Source organism: Gymnogyps californianus, chromosome 7, assembly GCF_018139145.2.
Source record: "Gymnogyps californianus isolate 813 chromosome 7, ASM1813914v2, whole genome shotgun sequence".
Lineage (NCBI taxonomy): Eukaryota > Metazoa > Chordata > Aves > Accipitriformes > Cathartidae > Gymnogyps > Gymnogyps californianus.
In genome coordinates, this window is record NC_059477.1 from 2,286,558 (window position 1) to 2,305,641 (window position 19,084).

At 47.8% G+C, this 19,084-nt stretch overlaps 1 protein-coding gene across 1 annotated transcript in view; it reads right to left on the bottom strand.

Moving 5' to 3' along the window:
* Positions 1-734: 734 nt before the first annotated feature.
* The window catches only part of SPP2 (secreted phosphoprotein 2), a 57,052-nt gene continuing 38,702 nt past the window's right edge, over positions 735-19,084 (bottom strand). The window contains exon 7 of the mRNA XM_050900365.1: positions 735-788. The gene's annotated coding sequence lies outside the window, so the exon portion shown is untranslated. The remainder of the gene's footprint in view (positions 789-19,084) is intronic.

Here is a 19,084-nt window from a genome sequence, read left to right on the forward strand (position 1 = left end):
GCACAGCTATATCCCCTTCCAATCTCCCCAGGGAAAGGCCTGACCCATTCCCTAAAAAAACCCTATTTTCAATAGTGTTTTGCAAAGAGAAAGGTCAGGGAAGAAGCAAGCACCCCTAGCAGGAGGAACACAAACATGCTCACCCAAGCTCCATTTTTATTTTGGACGCACAAGTTCAGATGCAAAGAAAGCACAGAACAGGCTTTTCTTTGACCATCGCGCAGAGCCAGCAGTCTAATCGCATATCTGGAGGCAGGTTACAGATATCCTGAAACTGAGGGGCACAGCCGACACGCCTCGGATGGGGCACCTGTCAGGAAGGATCCTGTTGATGAGTTTGAGGTGCTTGCTCTATAATTATCTCATCACAGCGACATGCAACCATGCAACGCAATCAGCTTCCAGCTAATTGTAGAATATCCCCCCAATGACTTCAATAACAACACAGAAGCCCTGTGAGACAGGGCGCTTCCATTCAAGCCCTCGGACATCGCAAGCCCACCCGCCTTTTGAACGGCTGCGACGTGGGGGTGGGCAAGGCAGGTCCTTGGGGAAGAGGCAGAGGTTGGAAAGGTCCCCAGTGGGAAGGGCAGAGCCTTGGCCAAGCCCAACGAGAGCTGCAGCACAGAGAGAAGGATGCAAGAATGAGGCTTCCCAGGCATACACACCTCCTCGGCGTTTTGTTGGGGAGCTGACTGTCTCCCCACTCGCTGCACCGACTCTTATGACTCCTGCTCACAGGCACTGCTGGTAGGCACGCAACTCCATCCTTGGTGGTGGCAGTTCCCCTGAGACAGCAGAGAACAGCAGTTCAGAGGCGGCAGCAGCAGCAGCTTTTTGTGGAGACCTTTCCAAGAGGACAGCAAAGAGAATGAAACCTGAATTACTTTCCCCGTTACCCTGCCTGTCCTGGGAATACTTTACAATCCCTACAGACAGATCCCTAAGCCTTGCAGTTTGTCATCAGCGTCATGGCTTCTCAGATCCTGACAAGTAAATACACAGTTACTCTGATGCCTTTTGCCACTAATGCAGAAAGGGCGCAAGGACGAAGCGAGTTCTTTTATTACGGTCCTTACACAGTAAGTCAAATTCATCCATGCGTCAGCAGCTGAAAGATCTGCGCCTTTCCCCCTCCCAAGATGGTTTTTGGCTGTATATTCATTTCTCCATCAAGGCATCTTAAAACCTCACTATTTCATTTTATATGTAATGCATGCTAAAGTTTCTCACTGAAATTCACTGCTCTCCATCCCCACCGCTGTGGTGTTTTATGGGGCAATTGCTTTGAGATACAGCAGTGTAGAAGAAACAGAAGTTTAGCAAGCACAGCAAGACATCGAGATTTAGAAAGAATTAAAAAAAAAAATCTCAACAAGAAAGCTCCTTTGAGGAACGCAATTGATTTTCCAGTCCTTCTACAAGTCTTTCAGACCAAGTATTTTAATTAATATTTATCCTGCCTACTCAAATGCAATAATCTGTGCAATGTTAAAACTGCAGTATTCAACAATTGACGCTGTTAATTCTACCCACCGTGGCATCTCCCTCTTCCAGATGCAAACTACAGCACACAGCAGAGAACAGATATATTTTTGCAACCTTTCACATGTGCTGAAAAAGCAACAACAGCTGTAATAACGCGCTCAAGCAGATCAACATTACGACACGGGAAAGCTTCCCGCATGCAACGACGCTTCTTTAAAGCATCAATTTTGTCTTCCCCTCATTTGCAAGAAGTGCCTGCTGTCAGCCTAACTCAACAACTATTTAAGTCAGTGCTTTGCAAAGCAAACGGCTAATAGGCCACTGAAAAGAGCTCTGAAAAGATTCAGCTTGCGAGGCTCCGTTGCTGAACCGAAGCCGCATCATCCCCGGAAATACGGAGCTGGCATGATCCGTCAAACCAGCTGTCCTCGGGGAGCACTGGCAGCTTTCTGGCCATGGCGTGCTGACCACAAAAGACAGAAAAAGAAGTTACGTTGCCACGGGAGGAGTTTCGGCGGTGAACCAGCTCATTTGGGAGCTGTTGAGAACCAGAAACGTTGACTCTGCTTTCACTGGCTGTAGGTCAAAACTGGGGAAGGAGGCAGCTTTCCACACAGACCGAGCAGAGCAGACGTGGCAGGCAGAAGAGCATAACCACACTTCGTGCATCCGGGGAGACCAGACCCCTCCAGGGTCCCCTGAGAGCTGACAGGAGACATCAGAACAGCCATTCGTGGCAGCAATACTCATCCCTGACAGTGGCTGCGAAGAAAAAAGGTCAACCCAGAGCGCCAGGGGTCAACCCTTAAATTTGACATGAAACGGGAATCAGCCAGAAGCGGCCCTTCAGCCTTTCCTTTGAACTCCCTGAGGCAGCAGGAGAGAAACTAAGGAGGGAAGAGCCCTTTCAAGCAGCGTCCCGTGGGGCTGCAGGCTCCCAGGCACAGGACCACTGCTCCGCGAGCTCCTTACCCCCTCACGTACAGCAAGCGCCGAGGGACAGCAGCCCACAGCTCTAGGATGCAGCACCTTGTGGGCTGCTGGTTAAGGACAGGAGCTTCATCCCACGGGAAGGAAATTAGCTCCTCCATAACGTTTCATACAACACTTGCTTTCTGCCACAGCCAGGTCAGCAATCTAAGCGATGCTTGATGCTCACGGCAAAAAGCCATTTCCACCCACTGAGAAATAACATGGTTTCTACCTGGTAAAGACTTAGGGAGAATGAAGGGTTAAACTCCCCCATCGCTGCGCAGCTTTCAGTGTTGCCTCTATTTTTGCAGCAAGCTCATCTTCAGGAAGGCCCTGTCTGACTCAGATTCAATTACCCTACACCAAGAGGTGGTCATCACTTGGGGGAAGGAAAAAAAACCACAAGCCTTCGTCAAGCTTCAAACTACAGAGCATTAGAAATGGAAGAATCCTGATATGTATCAGGGGGCCCTATTAAGATCATTATTTGCTGTCAGAAAGTCTTCAGGCAGTGTGCAGCCTGTTCTAAATATAGATCCATTTAAAGCTTTTCTAGGAAAAAAAAAAGGGGGGGCAGGGGGAACCCAAAGTAACTTAGGATGAGGAATGGCACGAAGACAGAGCCACAGCAGCACAGACAGACTCTATCAAGGTGATTTTTAAAAGCAAGCCTTTGCACCTGCACGCATGCACTCCTTGGGGAGAAGATTTTCAGCGGAGAGCTACATCTCCGATGCTCTGCTGCATCTGGTGTTGCAACACCATCAGCAATTCCTCCACCCTGTTCCGGGAGACGCCTGTCAAATCCCTCCCCAGGAGAGAACCTGCCTTTGTTAGGTGCTCTGCAGATAACTAGCACATTAAGTGCTTGTGACTAACACCTTGACCAAAACAACTTTCCTGGCTTTATGCACTCCCTGCCGAGATCTCTGCACCACAGCAGTTCCCAAGGGCTGGGTGCCTACCTGTTGCAACTGAAGTCAGCAGGAGCATAAATCTTGTGGACTGCCCTTGTAAGCAGTTGTTACAGGGAAAGGACAGCAGGCTGCTGGCAGGAAAGTTAGGAAGGAGATCAGCAAACATTGCCGGAAAGCCTCAGTCCCTGCTCTGAACTACTGTGCTTTTTCAGAGCTGTGGCATAGCCAAGGGCCTTGCCACATGTTCAGAAAGACTGAAGATGTGCAACACAGAACAGCCCCTTCCACGCACAGCAAACACCTTTCTCTCCTTGGGTAGCTGCAAGAACCACAAATTTGGGTTTCCAGAGCCTTGTCCTCCCCTTCTGGGACAGAGCTAGCCTGGTCATCCAGCCTTAGAGCAGCAAAATTCAGTGTTGCTAAGACTGCTGAAAAGCCAGCTCTGATGTGCTGATGCTGAAGGACGCGTCTCACATTTCAGACGCAGAAGAGAGACCACCCCATGGCTGATATGCTGCAAAGCCAACAGCACCCTTGATTTCCTTCTGACCCGCAGGGCTCCCCGTCCCTTCAGGCTGGAAATGACTGTTTAGGGTGAGATGCAGCGCAGGCTGTGCTGCCTCATGGACGCTGCCATCCAGGCTTGAGAGAAGCAGCCCATGTGGTCCCCAGCCCCACCAGCAGCCCCTTCTCGTTTGGAGAGGCCGGTGTCTGTGGGTGGAGAATTCCCATCGATCTGCTTAAGCACGAGTAGTTAAAGGTGGCAGAGCCCCAGACGTGAAGGCCAATATCCTTTTCAAAACCCCAGTTCACTTTCATATTTACTCCAGGGGATATTGTCATTTGCGCACATAATCCCCTTGGGAATCCTGAAGCCCTGGCTTGTCAATAAATCCCTGGGGCTGGTTATAAACACAGAAGTGCTTCTGATCACGGGGCAGGTGCCAGTGTGTGGGTTTTGCCTCTTTGTTCTCCCGGCAGAAGGGAATACAAACACGGGATTCTCTTTCCCTTCTCCCTATGCCATTGACAGTGTCGTAGCCTTTTTCCCCACTCTGAAGGTGTAAAGGAGATGACCTCTCCGTGTTGGGGTGCTGAGAACAACTCCCGCGTTCCCAATACCTGCTGCAGAGGAAGGTGTCATCTGCAGTGTTTACCTCTTACGGCATCCCAGGTGCGAGCAAGCCTGGAGGGCAGTTCTCTTTACTTACATGGTATAATATTGTTCATATAACTCCTCTGTTCACAGGCAAGTCCAAAGGACAGATAGAGAAGAGTTTGTTCAGACTATATGCTTCCACAGACAGCATGGATATGAACATTCTTTTGAGAACAGCCACTTAACTCTGTGAGCCAATTAAACTAAACCAAATAAAAAGCTACTCTGATTCCAAAAGAATGACTTTAACCATGTTTAGTTTCTCAAATTAATCCAGGTTAATTTCCACTGCATACATAAGATACAGTATTCTTATGTCAATATATTGCCCCAGCTAGTAAAAAGATCTTTATGAACATATTCATGGTAAAGCTCATTCTTTTCTCGCATCTACATAACCGCTTAAGCCTTTCCTGGGTGTCGGGAACTTGCAGACAGGCTGTAACTGGACTCCAACCCCATCCATCCAACTTATAGAGGCACCGGGCCCTTCCTCTGCATAACCACCTACTGTTTATTTTCAAATCCTGTAAAATCACCTGGTGTTCCAGCCGCCACCTCTCTCTCGCCTACCCATCTCTTGCAGGGGGCTGTTTGTTTTGCTTTTAAAAAAAAAAAAAACCCCACGTACACACTCTGAAATGAGCAGGCTTGCCTGCCTTCAGGCTAGCAGAGCAGATGGTGTGAAGTTCACCTCCAATCCCAAGTAGAAATGTAAGAAAAATATCTATTCGACCCAACATCGAACAGAAGTTTAGCAGCAGAGCAAGCCGCCTTGCAGCCATCTATGAGGCTGGCTCCGGTGCAGGACAGACTCGCAGCAGGATTAGCAATGCTCCACAGGGCTGCAGAAAAACAAAGTCAGCTCCCGATTCTTCCGAGAGGGACAAACAATTCTAATTAATACAGTTCTTTTTTCTCCTGCTTTTTAGCAGTCTGTTTTGAGACTAAACGAAAGCTTTGAAGCAGCACTGAATCTTAATCGGCCTCGCACGTGCACAGGCAGCTGCTCACTGCCAGACTATAGCTGCTTTTGGGAGCTGCTCAGAAATGGGTCTATACCCTTCTCTACAAAAGGTAGTTAAAGCAGCCTTAAATGCTTTCTTTTGCATTTGAAACAACTGACTCCACCAGTCAAAGAACATCCTCTCCACTGCAATCAATCTCCCGAACGGAGAATAAAACCACTGGATCAAAAATAAGGACAGGCGCTAAACCACTGGCAGAGAAAAGCCAAGCAGCTTTGTGACAGAGACAAAAACAAAGTAATACAACGCTCGGTCCTGTTCCCTCCCTCCAGGAGAGTCATAACCAACTGGATACCTTTACCAGTCTTAGCAGAAATGTTATAGCCATATGTCCTGTACCCAGTCCGAGGAACAGCGAGACTGCGTCACCCAGGTGAGGGTCAGTGTGAAGTGAGGAAAATGCAGTCAGTGCAGACCCTGGTTTTGGTCTGCCGGCAGCGGAGAGGTGGTGCAAAGCTCCCGGGAGAGTAATCAAAGCTGCCTAGCACAGGATGAAACCTATTTCCTCTTTAATGAGCTGCTCCATTCCCAAGAGCTGTCACACTTCCCCCCCCCCCGGCATTAGCTGCACTAACTAAAAATCAGCTCCCAGAGGAAACCAAGGTCTTTCCGGAGTACAGACACGGCAGAGGAGCTTGGACAGGCCACCACACCTGCATCGCACCCTGCAAGGATCACCTTGCCTCCATCCCCCAGCTCAGCCTTCGCACTCCGGATTTCCTAGGACAGCTAGGGCTACTTCTACCGCAGCAGCGATGTACACCACCACCGCGACACTGGAAATTCAGAGAGCAATGACCGATTGCCAAAGGCTTTGTCCTGCTCTGTGGTTCACGCAGGGGTGCCCGTGCTTTCCTCAGCGTGGCTGCAGAGGTGTGGGACAGGCTGCTCAGGACACTAGCCATCTCATAGGAAGGACTTGGAGCTCCCGAGTTTTTCCAAGAGATGTGCGGTTTGCTTTCCAGAGCAGAAGCAGCCCCCGAGGAAGCTCCCAGCTCTTGCATCCCAGCCTCTTCCCTTGTTCCCAACACTGAAGGGAAAGGCCAAGGCTCAGCTCTATAAAACTATAGAAAGAAGCCATCATGGGAGATGTTTCCTCCTACTTCTTTACAGACTAGACAAAAAACAGTGGTACGTTAAACACTTCCACAAATCTTTCTGGAAACTCAGTGGCAGAGAGGGTCTCTCCCAGCACACCACTTCAGCCCTAGACCCCCTTTCCTCTCATCGAGCCGATCACCCCCGGGAACTCAAGTTTGCAGCAATGAAGGATTTGCCTCTTTCAGGACCGATATCCTGAATTTTGTGCTGACAGTTCACAGAGGGCCACGTGTTGATGCAGAGGCTGCGATGCTGCATGTGCACTTCTGCACGCCAGCCAGTTAAGGGCAGTGTTTGGGATGCAGAAATCACCCCAGAGCTTCACAAAAGGATAAAAGCGCTGAGGGAGTGACCTCGAGCGCCCCGAGAAGTACAAGACTTACGTCAGCAGAGAGACTTAGGGCAGAGCAGGGACGCTTCACGCTAATCTCCGCCTGTCAGAAACCACTGGCTTCTTCCGCTTTTCAAAAGAAATAGGAGCTTCAAAGTCTCAGGCAAAGATATTTGACTGCAAAGCAGATATTAGCCGAACTGAAGGAAGAAAGCCAAGTCAGGGCTCGGAGCCCAAGTAGGCCTGCTACAACGGATTGCAAAGTGAAGAGAAGCTGCTCTGACAGACAAACCAGAACAAAGAGGATTTCTCTTCACAGATGACAGCTATGAGAAAGCCTGGGCTGCAGTCCACTGTTTTTCTGTCTCCGTTTACTAAGCACATCCCACCGTTCGTCCAGCCAAAGCATTTCCAGTAATGCTTTGGAGAGTCAGCATTCCTGGTAACTGAGCATCCATCACGGAGGTGGCGAGCAAGGGGACGGCACCACAGGCTAGGGACTCCGCAGTAGAGAGCGGAGCAACTAGAGTGCTGCTCGGAGACAGACAGCAAACAAGGGACTCGGCTACTCCCCAAGATGGGTACAAGAAACAAAATAAACAGGGAATACACCCCGGGCGAATAATGGAAGGCTGGCTGTGTGGTTTGTACTCAAATCAGAAGGAAGACTCAGTCTGTCACCTGGAAATGGACTGTTTGAGCAAAAAGACTATCACTTGGCTGCATTACCCACAGCAGATACTGTGCTGCTAGGACTGCAGCTTAGGAGATATCTCCCTATTCTGCATAAGCAACTCTATGGCTCCGTAGGTCTCCTGAAGGATCCTAGCAGACAGTTGCTCAACCGAAGGCTTCTCAGAAACCTTTTTTTTTTAGCCCCAGTCCTCTGGAAACCGCTGTCAGCAAATAAGACATCTAGGGGACACCATTTACATTAGGCTGAGGCTAAGTGCTCGTACAGGCAGCTGCTACGCACCTATTTCTCAGCAGGGTGGTGGAGAAAGGAGAAAAGTCTGGCTGGAGGCCTGGGCAGGAGATGCGGCCCTATCTACACCTAAACCAAGCCAAATCTGGCAGGGTTAAACGGAAGAAGAAAAGGACATTTGTTATTTTGGTTCCTCACATCAAGGTCTGGAAGGGACCACACGATGCTACCCAGCACCTACCTGCCCCACAGCAGGATGCCTTCCACTTCAAAGATTGCTGGTAAGCGTTTCTCCTAAAACAGTTCTCCTAAAGGTTCTTACAAAACCTCCCACTGCAACATTGGCATGATATCCCCAGGAGTTCTTCCAGCACCACACTGTCCTTACCGTACTATTACAGCCCAGGTTTGAACTGGTTTTGGCAGCCTGATCTACGTTCTTGAACCTTTTGGATTCTCTTGCAGTCAATCAAGCTTAGCTAAAGGCTCAGCTAGCTGTGGATGCTGCAGCATGATGAGTGCCATGACAAGATACCACTGCCACACTCACTGCACATGCAGGGACTGTCCACACCTACTCACAAGCAGATTTCCATTGTCCAGTCACTGTAGTCTGGATGACTATGCATTTCATGGTATTCATCTCACTCATGAAAAGCTCAAAAAAACCTCTAAGATCCCCCTAAAACAACCCAGTATTGTATGAAGTTCCTTTTGGCCAAGTTTGTTAACATGACTGATGCTAGAGATCCATCTTGCTATACAAGTCCACAAAGACTCTCGCAGCTATGATCTCCATCTCCCACACAGAAGAAATTATTGCGCAGCACACAAGTGTATATGATTCCGCTTCAATTTAAAAAAAACAAAAAAAATCTTCTCTTGCCCGCCTCTCAACAGGCCCAATGCCAATCCATACGCATGCCAAGCTTTCCAAGTTGTTTAAAGGAACAACTAGGACAGATTGTTCTCCCAAAGAGCTCGGACATCACCATAACTTCAGAGCAGAGGTGCATATAGCAGCTGTTGCTCATGAACTGTTTCCAAACTAACATACTCGGGGGCCATCGTACAGGTACGTATGATATACACTGACCAACTCTTTTTCACTGGTGCGATCTCAACTGAAAAAGTCTATAGACACGTAGAGCAGTATAGGGTGCATCTTGGTTTAAAGCAAAATGCTACCTAATTAGCTAGACATAAGAAAGAGATCGGGTGATCCAAGAAATCATTAAGTATACTCTTCATGCTGAACACAAGTGTCAAAGGTTTGAGAAGCAAGTAGCAGCTCAAGTTCGAAGCCCCCTGCAAGTCATTTGTGACTCGAGTGTAAATGATACTAAGCTCCATTTCTGAGCCAAGTCCCAGAGCTAGTACTGATGACATTTAATTCATCCATAGAGTAAGAGAGTCTAATATCACATTTTAAAACCCCCAAAACATGAGACGACTGAATATTTTCTAATAGTTGTACACAATAAAATTTATGAAACAGATAACAAAGGCCATCCATCTTCATTTATAAGTCATGGCTTCTGCCTTTGTTAAATTTAATTGCTTCCCCTGTGGCTTTAAATCAAGGGCAGATTCTATTAAAAGTAATTACTTTGCTGTGCAGCTGGCATAGCAAAGTTGCTTGATAAAGGTTAATCTACTAAGTGATGGCAGCTACTAAATGAGGGTGATGATTTCCATTAATAACTTCATGGTAAAGATGATGCTAGTATTTACACATACATTGACACGATAGCCACAGAGACAGCTCCAGAGCGTCTTGTTAGCTCTTGTATCCAGAAGTCACTGCCCCAGCTAACCGGTGAATCAGGACACACAAGGCGCTGTTACCATGGGCTCTTGCTGCAGATGCCAAGCTACCTGCCGAGGACAGCCACGGACCAAGTACCGGCAGCTTGCTCATTGCTCACATGGTTGCCGCTCACACTTAGCTCCACGGATGTGCAGACTGGTCTGCAGTCTGCCGGGCTAAGGGATTAGTACCTTGCTGCTGGTCCAGTGTAGAAGCAGCATCCCCCATGTGATGAGTTCACTCCGAGGCGTTTGCTTTTTGGGGTTCATTTTTTTTTTTTCATGGGAATAAGTCAAGTTTCTGCTGAAAGGAAAGCAGGGGCAGGAGGCTCCTAATAATCATGAGATGAAGTGGGACAAAATGCAGGAGGAAGGGGGGAGTTAAAAAAAAAAAAAAAAAACCCTCACTTTTCTTTCTGTTCTTCCTCCCGCTTCATCCCTTCTCCCTACAGAGCAGCAGCCCAGAAGTGCAGCACATCCAAACGCCGCAGCATTCTGGGCAGAAGGCCACTCGTGTTGCACAAATAAGGGGAAAAATGCTAAAAGATCAAAAAAAATACACTTTTTTTTTTCCCTAATGCCAGCTTTCAGCAATTTGACAGTCTACCGGGAGATTTTGCTACTTCTCCCACTCATGACCCGAGCGTCCAATTATGCAGCAGCGCTGCCATTCACTCCAGCCTAACTCTGTGCTTTTAGGCACCAGCGTTCAACCCAGGACATAGATGTCCAGTGTCCACTCCGGCAGTTTTAGAATAAGTCAAATCTTTTCCTGTTTTTAATGATCAGCTCCTGGAAACACTGAACCTGGTTTTAGAAGAAAGCTGTAGACATTTCATAGAAAGCTAGCCTAGCGCTTTCAGCCACAGAGAAGTTTTACGCTGTAAATCACAAATGGCTCTGAGATCAGGAGCGCAAGCAAAAAGGTGAGAATTAGAAGCTTAACACAGTAGCTATTTTTAATATAATACTGAGAGTAACACCCTGCAAGTGACACGCACACGTGTTCCATGAATAAAGTAAAAATACAGCCTTCGGCACACGCCTGCCCCTCTGCGAAGGGAGCTGCCATCTGCATGTTGAAAGGATTATTTTCCACGTGGGAGGCCAGAGAAAGAAAAACATCCCAGAAACCTGCTAGCAAATGCAGTCAAAAGGGCAGGTTGTCTCCTGTTTCAGCAAGCAGAGGTGGTCCACATGGAACGGCTCTGGCAGAGGGGTCTGACAGAGGGAATCGCTGGCTTTCCAGCCTTATACCATTAATTCCCCATCCAGTGTACTGCAAGGGGCCAAGTAGGAGTACAGCTTTCCCCCTCTCCATTCCAGACAGCCATCGCCAGACTCTTGCTCCCAGCCCCCTCCGCACACCCCACTGACTTCTTGACAGCATCCTCATGCACTGTGTGACTCAGTAAGAAAGGGGACGGTGTGCCTCCGGCTCAGATTTACCCACACTCTAAAGCACAGGTTCCTGCCCTTGGTCAAGCACGCACCAAACCCTTGTACAGGGGGCCATAAACCTGCGGCAACTGGTCTGAAAAGCAACGAGCGCTACCAAACAGAAGGCAGAGCCTCTCAGCAGAGATCGTGTTCTCCTACAGTCACCCCAAAGGAAACAGCAAGACTTACAGACTTAGAAGTGCCCAAACTGGAAGCACGTGAGGGTTTTTAGGGCGTTTTAGGCAGCGGCAGGGGGGGCACAAGGAGTTCAAGCACAGGTTGCCTTGCACCTCCCACGGGCAGAGAAAACACGTGTATCTAAACCAGCAAACACTCATCTGTTCTGTCCTTGAAAAGCACGTTTCAAGATTAGGTACCTTCAGGGCGAGGGTCGGGGCTGCAGAGACTGAAAGTTCTAGCTGCAAGCCCTTCATTCCACGCAGAGGGGCGACTGCTAGATCCCCCCACTACTTCAATATTTACCTTTTAACTCAGAGCTATCTTCCTGTAAGCAGGTAACACCTTTGCATCTCTCTTTCAACCCAAATTGCACGGTTTTCACCCCATTAACCATTGCTACGTAATGTTTCAGCTACCACCGCCTGGCTAAGTCCCTGTCTCAGGTAGTTCCCAGATAGCACGTCCAAGCTCCAGTTTTTCTTCCGTTAACGAACGACCACCACGAGCACCTCTATTTGGCCCAGCTTCTCCAGCATGGCAAAGCCCAGCCAGAGCAGCAGCTCTGGGTGCAGCAGCTGACACTGCTGTTCCTTCCTTGCCTGCTGCACATCACATACCTCCGAGCTGCCCCGCTCACATCTTGGACTCCGGGAAGCCACTAGCCCCCTTGTACCCACCAAGGTCTCCTTCGTCCTTGGTTTCTCTGCAGAAGCAAACCTCTCTGCCTTGCCCTTGTGCCCGAGACAAGGGATCAACCGGGACTTGTACGCTGGGGGTTTCAGTTTCCCTTTGTAGTTATCACTCCAGGGCAGTGAAAAACTCCTCGGGTCAGATGCAAACAACGCATGGCTACAGCTACCTATAAATCAAATTCTGCTGAAAAGTCATGGGAAGCTCAAATACTTCTGGGACTGGAAAAAGAAAGCAGTTATTTATTCCTGCAGCTACACCAAGTGAGAGCTGAAAAGGTGTTACATTGCTGCCAGCTTCACTACACATTCAAAAATAAATCCGTTTTCATGGTGGTGGTGAGAGAGTGCAAGTCACCGGGGAAAGCAAAATCAGAATGGAAAGCTGGCGAGGAAGAGATATTTATTCAGACTATGGCTGTCAGAAGGGTCTGTTCCAATTAAGGGCTGCACTACTGCCCACAGGCCACCTCAGAAACGCGAGTAGCCTTGCCTGCAGCTGGCAGGGACACTTGAAAAAAGCGCAGATGCTCCTCACCGTGGGTCAGGCGAAGTCGCCACGCAGTCACAGCTCGCTTTTAGCACACGCGGGATACCCAGGCATGAGCCTCCGTCACCGCTTGCGCGATTCAGCAACGCGAAGCAGCGGACTCAGCAAAGGGCAAGGGCTGCGCCTGGGCTCCCAATGAGCAGTTTGGTGGGTAATGACATGAGAGAACAAGCAGCAATTTCACCGGAGTCCTCTCGAGTTTAATCAAGCCTTCAGTAGATAAATGAAGTGGTCGCGATCTCCCTGCCGCGGTGCCACTGCTCTCACATTGCTGCTGCGGGGGAAGCACTATGGAGGAGACGGCTAATCGCTCCGGGACACGAGAGGAGGATGTTTTGAGAGGGAAAGGATCAGGCCTCATCGCACTGGTCAGGAACTGAAGCAATCCCTGGTGCAGAGAGATCAAGTTTAAGACAAGGCAGAACGGTCAGACGAATTCATAGGCCGACTCAAATTGCAATCTCTGGCAACAGTAAAGAGGTATTTTAGGCCAGTGTTTTAGCGTGACCAGTTGTATGGATAAGAGTCATATGATTAGAGTCAGGACACGAGTATATCCCACTCCCCTGCCCAAGGTTTGGTTTTGGAGTTGGTTCTTTTTTTTTTTCTTTTTCTTAGCATTATTACTAAGAAAAATAGAACCTGAACTTACCAAAATGGAGAGAAAACAGCAACCCATAAGAGAGAGGAGGAAAGCAGAAGCTTAATTGTTCCCGGCAAATGCAAAGAGCCAGAGCGAAGGCACAGAACAGTCTATACCGTGCGTTTCAGCTCACTGCAGCAGCATGCAGGCGATGAATATGCGGCCAATGGAGGCCAATGGAGCAGAAGTGTTTCTTTTCTGCAAGGCTGTAGCAGCCTTATAAAGGGAAAAATCGATGTCATCTTTTCAAGCTCTGCTGCGCATTCGAGTCAAAAGGCAAATCTCAGGACTACAGGGGAGGAAGAGGAGGATCAGTCAATCCGCTGCTAGTAACTCCTGCAACATTGATGAAAGCTTTCCAGAGGATGCTGGGGTTGCGCTTCATTCTCTTCTCCTGCCCAGCTACAAGCAGGAGTTTGAAAGATGCAGGCTCGGACCAGGCTGAAAGTAGCTGCAGAAGTAGCTGGAGTTTGACAGAACCAAGCCAACGCCGCCCTAAGCTCTCACGCGTTGCTTGTGCAAGCTGGAATAGCTTTGGAAAGCAGATGCATGCTCTGAGATGATGCCGCCTGAGCTGTACAGCTACCAAAGACATTGGATTGGTATGTGGCAGAAATGTAAGCTGCAGCACTCGGCTTTGTATATGGTTCAGTAAAAAAGCTGCCATAAACCGGCTTCAGCCCAGGAGTGCGTGCCCTTCCGCAATTTTTGGGTAGCAATGTGTAAGTTGCATTGCAACGCACGCTGGTGTAGCGCTGCCAAAACCGAGGCGCCCTGGTTTTCTTCTCACAGCAATGAATACACCAAAGCAGTGGTGTGCGTTGGATCTTGCCCCAGTTTCATGGGTTCAGGAGTTCACCCCCCCCGCCTTGGCACGTCCCAGTCATCATTTGCTAAGAGAATGCCTTAAAATATTCCAGGCACACTCTCAAACTCCAGTTTTCTGTATGTGTGTCCTCTAAAGGTGGAAGATTGATGGGAACTATTCCTAGTGCCTCAAATCTGAAGAGATGTTACATTTTCAAAAGAATCTGACGTTAAGAGCTTTAACATAAAAGGGAAAAAGAGGAGCTAAAACTGAATGTTTTGTTTCTTATTTTTATGGCCACTTTATCTTTAAAGCTCTTTGAAGGGCTATTAACGAAGAGCAATCACTGGTATATGAGTGGAATACGATCCCTTTGTACCATTTACCATGTCCCGTATAGTTCATCCCACCATTCCCTAGTGCAGACAGCCTTGGGGAATTGCTGTGCCTGCATTATAGTTGGGGAAGGGAAGGCAAGGACTACAATGCCTTACCACCACCCTCAAAAATAAATGAATAAATGCCTTCCTACACAGTATTCCTAGCGAGAAGGAAATTATCTTGTTCCAGCACTATGGAGGCATCTGCTGCTGCCCTCAGACTCCACTGGAGATCAAGTAGGGACTGACTTTAATGCAGGAGTAGACCCCAAAACAGGCAATGCTGGGCATATGCTATCCATATGAGCTTTGACATTCTCTGTTTAGCGATATACTATTACAGACACGTGTTAAACCCTCTCTGTTTCCACAGCCAGAACAAGTTACACCGAAGAGGCAACGCACATTCACAAAGATCTCCTAGGCTAACAGGGACAGGCTGGAGACTTCTGTAGCCGCACACAGGTTTGCAGGACTGCATCTCCAGGACAGCCCTGCAGATGCACAACCAGCACATCCGAGGTCATGCGGAAACACGAGCGTTGCAGCAACCCGTGCAGGTACAGCTCCATTTTCTCAACATGCCCACAGTTGTCAAGGGCTGACTAGAAACCAACTGCAGATGTCAGAGAAAGAGGAAAGGAGTTCAGAGGGGAAACAAATGCAAATACTTAAAACAAAAACAAACTACGTTATTTCATGCAAAGAATAGCTCCATTCGCTGACGCAGGAATCCAGTCAAAAAAAATCTCCCTGGAGAAAATATAAGACTAATTGCAGCCCACTATTTCAAGTCTCTTGAACAGAGCCCAGAGGCTGGACCTTACCATGGAAGCACCAGCAAAAGAGGATGCTTTAGCAGTGTCTACCACAGGGGAAAAAAAAGGGATAAAACCAAAACACATCACCCAAAAAACAACAACCCTTCACATCTTCAGCTAGAAACAGAATATTAGATGGCAATAGAGCTCCCTCTTCTTCAGTCTCTGTATAAATCAGAACGAGAAAGAGTACATCCAACCTCAGGGTAACCTGCAAAGTGGGATGCTCATGAACACGAAGCCAAGATTTAGAGCTAACCCAAAAGCAGAACCTCTAATTCGTCACAGTTTTAATTGGTTTCAGTCCCAAAAGAAATACTTCAGTAAACGTGAACTGAACCTGGCAGCCGCACAGGGATAGAAGAGAGGCACACAGCAATTCTAGAGAGAGATCTTTAAGCCACAAGACTAAGCCTTGGACACCTGAACTGGTTTCTGTGGAAAAGCAGTAATGAAATTTTATGGCTCCTTTACAGCCACAATAGGACTGGTCGAATTTGAGCAACCTTCAGTGAAAAACATACATAAAACAAACCTTTTTTTTCCCCCCCTTTTTAAAGGAAAAAGCTTTCTACTTTAAAAATGAGACAGGGAGGAGAAGTTAAAGAGAAATTGGAAAAAATGCCTTTTTTTTTTTTTTTAAATTCAAAGGGTTTTTTCCTCCCTTGAGGCACCAGAAAGTAAAGATAATCGTGAAAAAGCTGAATGAAGCAAAAGTTTTGTGGAGGTTCACACGTGGATTTGACCTAGATACAGTTAACTTTCTTGTGATTAATTCGTAGGTTATAATTTTATACTAGAGTGCTCAAACTCTAGCTCTAAAACAAATTGGACGTAGGGTTGTATTACTCTCTCATACCCCTTGATAGATCACTGAATATCTGCGTATTTTAATTATTTGAAAGAGACCACGATTCATTATTTTCCCTTTGAATCCTGCTATGAAGCTGGGTTTTCTTTCATGCCCTGCAAACTGCATTAGACTATAAAGAGCCTGGGATGCTAAAGGAATATTAAACCCTTTGCCAACGTGCGAAAATCCGTGGGAGGCACCAGGTGCTTATACCCACGCTGCACGCTCTGCTCCACCTGAAAGATTGTTTAAAGCTCTTAAAGCTAAAAAAGCAGGTGAACAGGGATTCAAAAAAAGGCAGGTGAATATGGATATTGCTTCTCAAGAGCTTCAGACCCATGGGTTTTGCTTGTCCCAAACAGCATGGGAAAGTCTTAAAAAAAATCTCCGAAAGCTCACCGAGTCCTGAATCAGTGTTACTCTTCCACTTCTGCTCCTGTCCAGAGCTGGGTTTCTGATTTTCAACGGGCAGCTTCTAGTCCATCACCCCTTTCTTATGCCACCTCAGATGCCCCCAGGACCTCCCACCCATGAGAAGGCAGCTCCTGGAAGGTCTCTGTCCTGGCCTGACCCCACCTTGGCTCACTGGTAAATGGAAGTTACAGTCTTTAAGTGACCATGTACGTCTTCATGGCATCGGTTGGCATGTGCACCCACGCAGGACATGTCCCGGCACCTGAATTTATTTGGCTCCTAACGCAGCGACACAAAATTGCATAGCCAGCTTCTCTTATCAACAGGACCGGCAGCAGGCCAAAGATAAACATTTGCAGTAGATGCAGTAGGGAAGAAGTGAAGTAGTTTTTATTCGAAAAATTGAGCCTCCTTAGACATACATTAATTTCCTACAAGACACAGTCTCCAAGATCTGAAAGCGGGGAAAATGCTCTGCCCTCCCCAATAGGTCCCTGGGTGTATGTTCCCCCCACACTTAAGGCCACCATCTCACTCAATTAGATGAAAAATAATAAATTATAGCATCTCTGCCAGGGCAGAGCTAATCTGAAGCCTGGTTTGAAGATTAAAACCCCTGCTCTGGCTTGACAGATGTGAGCATCTAATCACACTGTGATTCCTAACCCTACTTGAGCTGGCTGCTGAGGTTTCCTTCATTTTCACCAATTAAACTTTCCCAGCTCACCTTTTCTCAGCTTTGACTGTTTCATGAATATTCTCCTGGTTACCTGAGCAGCCAGGGCTAATTTATAACATTCTGCAGATTTCTACAAGCAATTAATCCCTTGAGGCTGGCCTGAACAATCAAGAGAGCCAAAGCCTGGCCAGCCCTGTGTTACAGACTCAGCCAGTTCCCTGCAGTAAAATCACTGGCTCCACTACTCATCCTCCAAACACACTCGCTCACGCAGATCACTGAACCTGCCAGCAAGGAAACAACCCTCTACCAAAGCGCTCTCTGCAAGGGGATCTCCCTCGACGCATCAGTTCTTCTGGCAGCCTGAAGTTTGATAAAGCTCAAGGTTTTCCTTGCTAGCCCAGCCATTTCAGTGAGCTGGGCCACCTGCACTAGTGCTAGCAGAAGCAGAAAAAAAAAACCAAACCCAAACCAAACAAAAAAAACCCCAAAACAACAGACGCTAGACTCACAAGCATCTCTTTCTTCTTCCCCCAATGTCCCAACACCCCCTTCGTGAACGCAGCCTCCCTTTCTCCCACTGGCAAAAATGGCACTGCTTCTGTACCGTGAGAAACAGGGCAGGCGACTTCACCCTGCAGATACCTCTTGACTGGTGAAGAGTAAGCAGCTGTAGACAGGGCTCACCCCTAACCTTCAAGGGGAAGACAAGAGGAAGAAAAGTCCTATAAAAATTTATTTTATGTTAATCACCTTAACGGCTCTGGTTCAGTTACCACTAGTCTCACCCTCCAAGTTCGCCCATATCTGCCTGATCTCAGTGCAATCTCACACGGTCCTATCTGCTCTGCCGACATACAGCCCAAGCCTTCCTTGTTGCCATTTCAAAGCCCAGACGTTATTTTATTTGCTCTATGAAGTGTGAGCCAAACAAGGGAAATCCCAACTTTTACAGGGTGAAGCAGTAACACGGAGCTCTCTGTGGGCTCATGAGCTTTGCACCAGCGTCTGAGTTTGCCTTTTGCAAGATGCTGCACGGGACTCTCCTCAGAAGACACAGTACAAGGAGTTTAACAAAGTTTCTGGCAAGTATCTGCTAGCTTAGAGAGTGCCATTCCGGAATAGCAAGCTGCCTGTAAAAAGACTTGAACGCCAGAATATTTGCAGATTCATTTCAAAATCCCTCTTTCCCAGCCCAACAGTTTTCTTATTTTTGGGGACAAAATAAGGTTGCTTTGGGGAGAATGAGGCAATGCAGCATCATAGCAACAGGCAAGGTACATGAATACCTATACAAATATCTAGAATATTTCCCAGGTGCTTTGCAGGACCAGCTAGTACTGCTTAAAAGCAACACAACCACCACCTTTAGCCACTTCTTCAACTGTTGTCGCTGACAAAACAAGACAGGACTCTTTGCTACCACTGTCCGAAGCTTGTCAGTTTTCCTGTATTATGGCCTGATTATTTGGTCAACCTCAAATAGGAGAAGTTCCTGAGCAAGAAATGCCAAAGAAAGCCCATAAGGCCAGGGAAGATTTTGTTCTGCAGTTATCAGCTTCAGTTACCAAGGCACTTATTGCAAGACACAGCAGAAAGAGGAGGGGTGATGTCCTCCGCTGCGGACTCCGGCACAGAAAGTGGTATTCCCTTCTCTATGCTGTCTGCTGCACCGCTCGGCTTTCCTTCTTTAGGTCAATAGCCTGGTATTTCTGTGGGTATCTCGCCCAAGGCTCTTACGGTGAAGGTTCTTCAAAACTACTCTCCCCCATTCCACGGGGAGCTCAAAGCCTCTCTAATCCTCCTAGCCCACCTCTTGCACTGCTGTCTGGCTGGGAAAGAGATGTCTCCAGGCAAGCCACAGCAAAAGTCTGTAGATATTTCCTCCAGGAGAAAG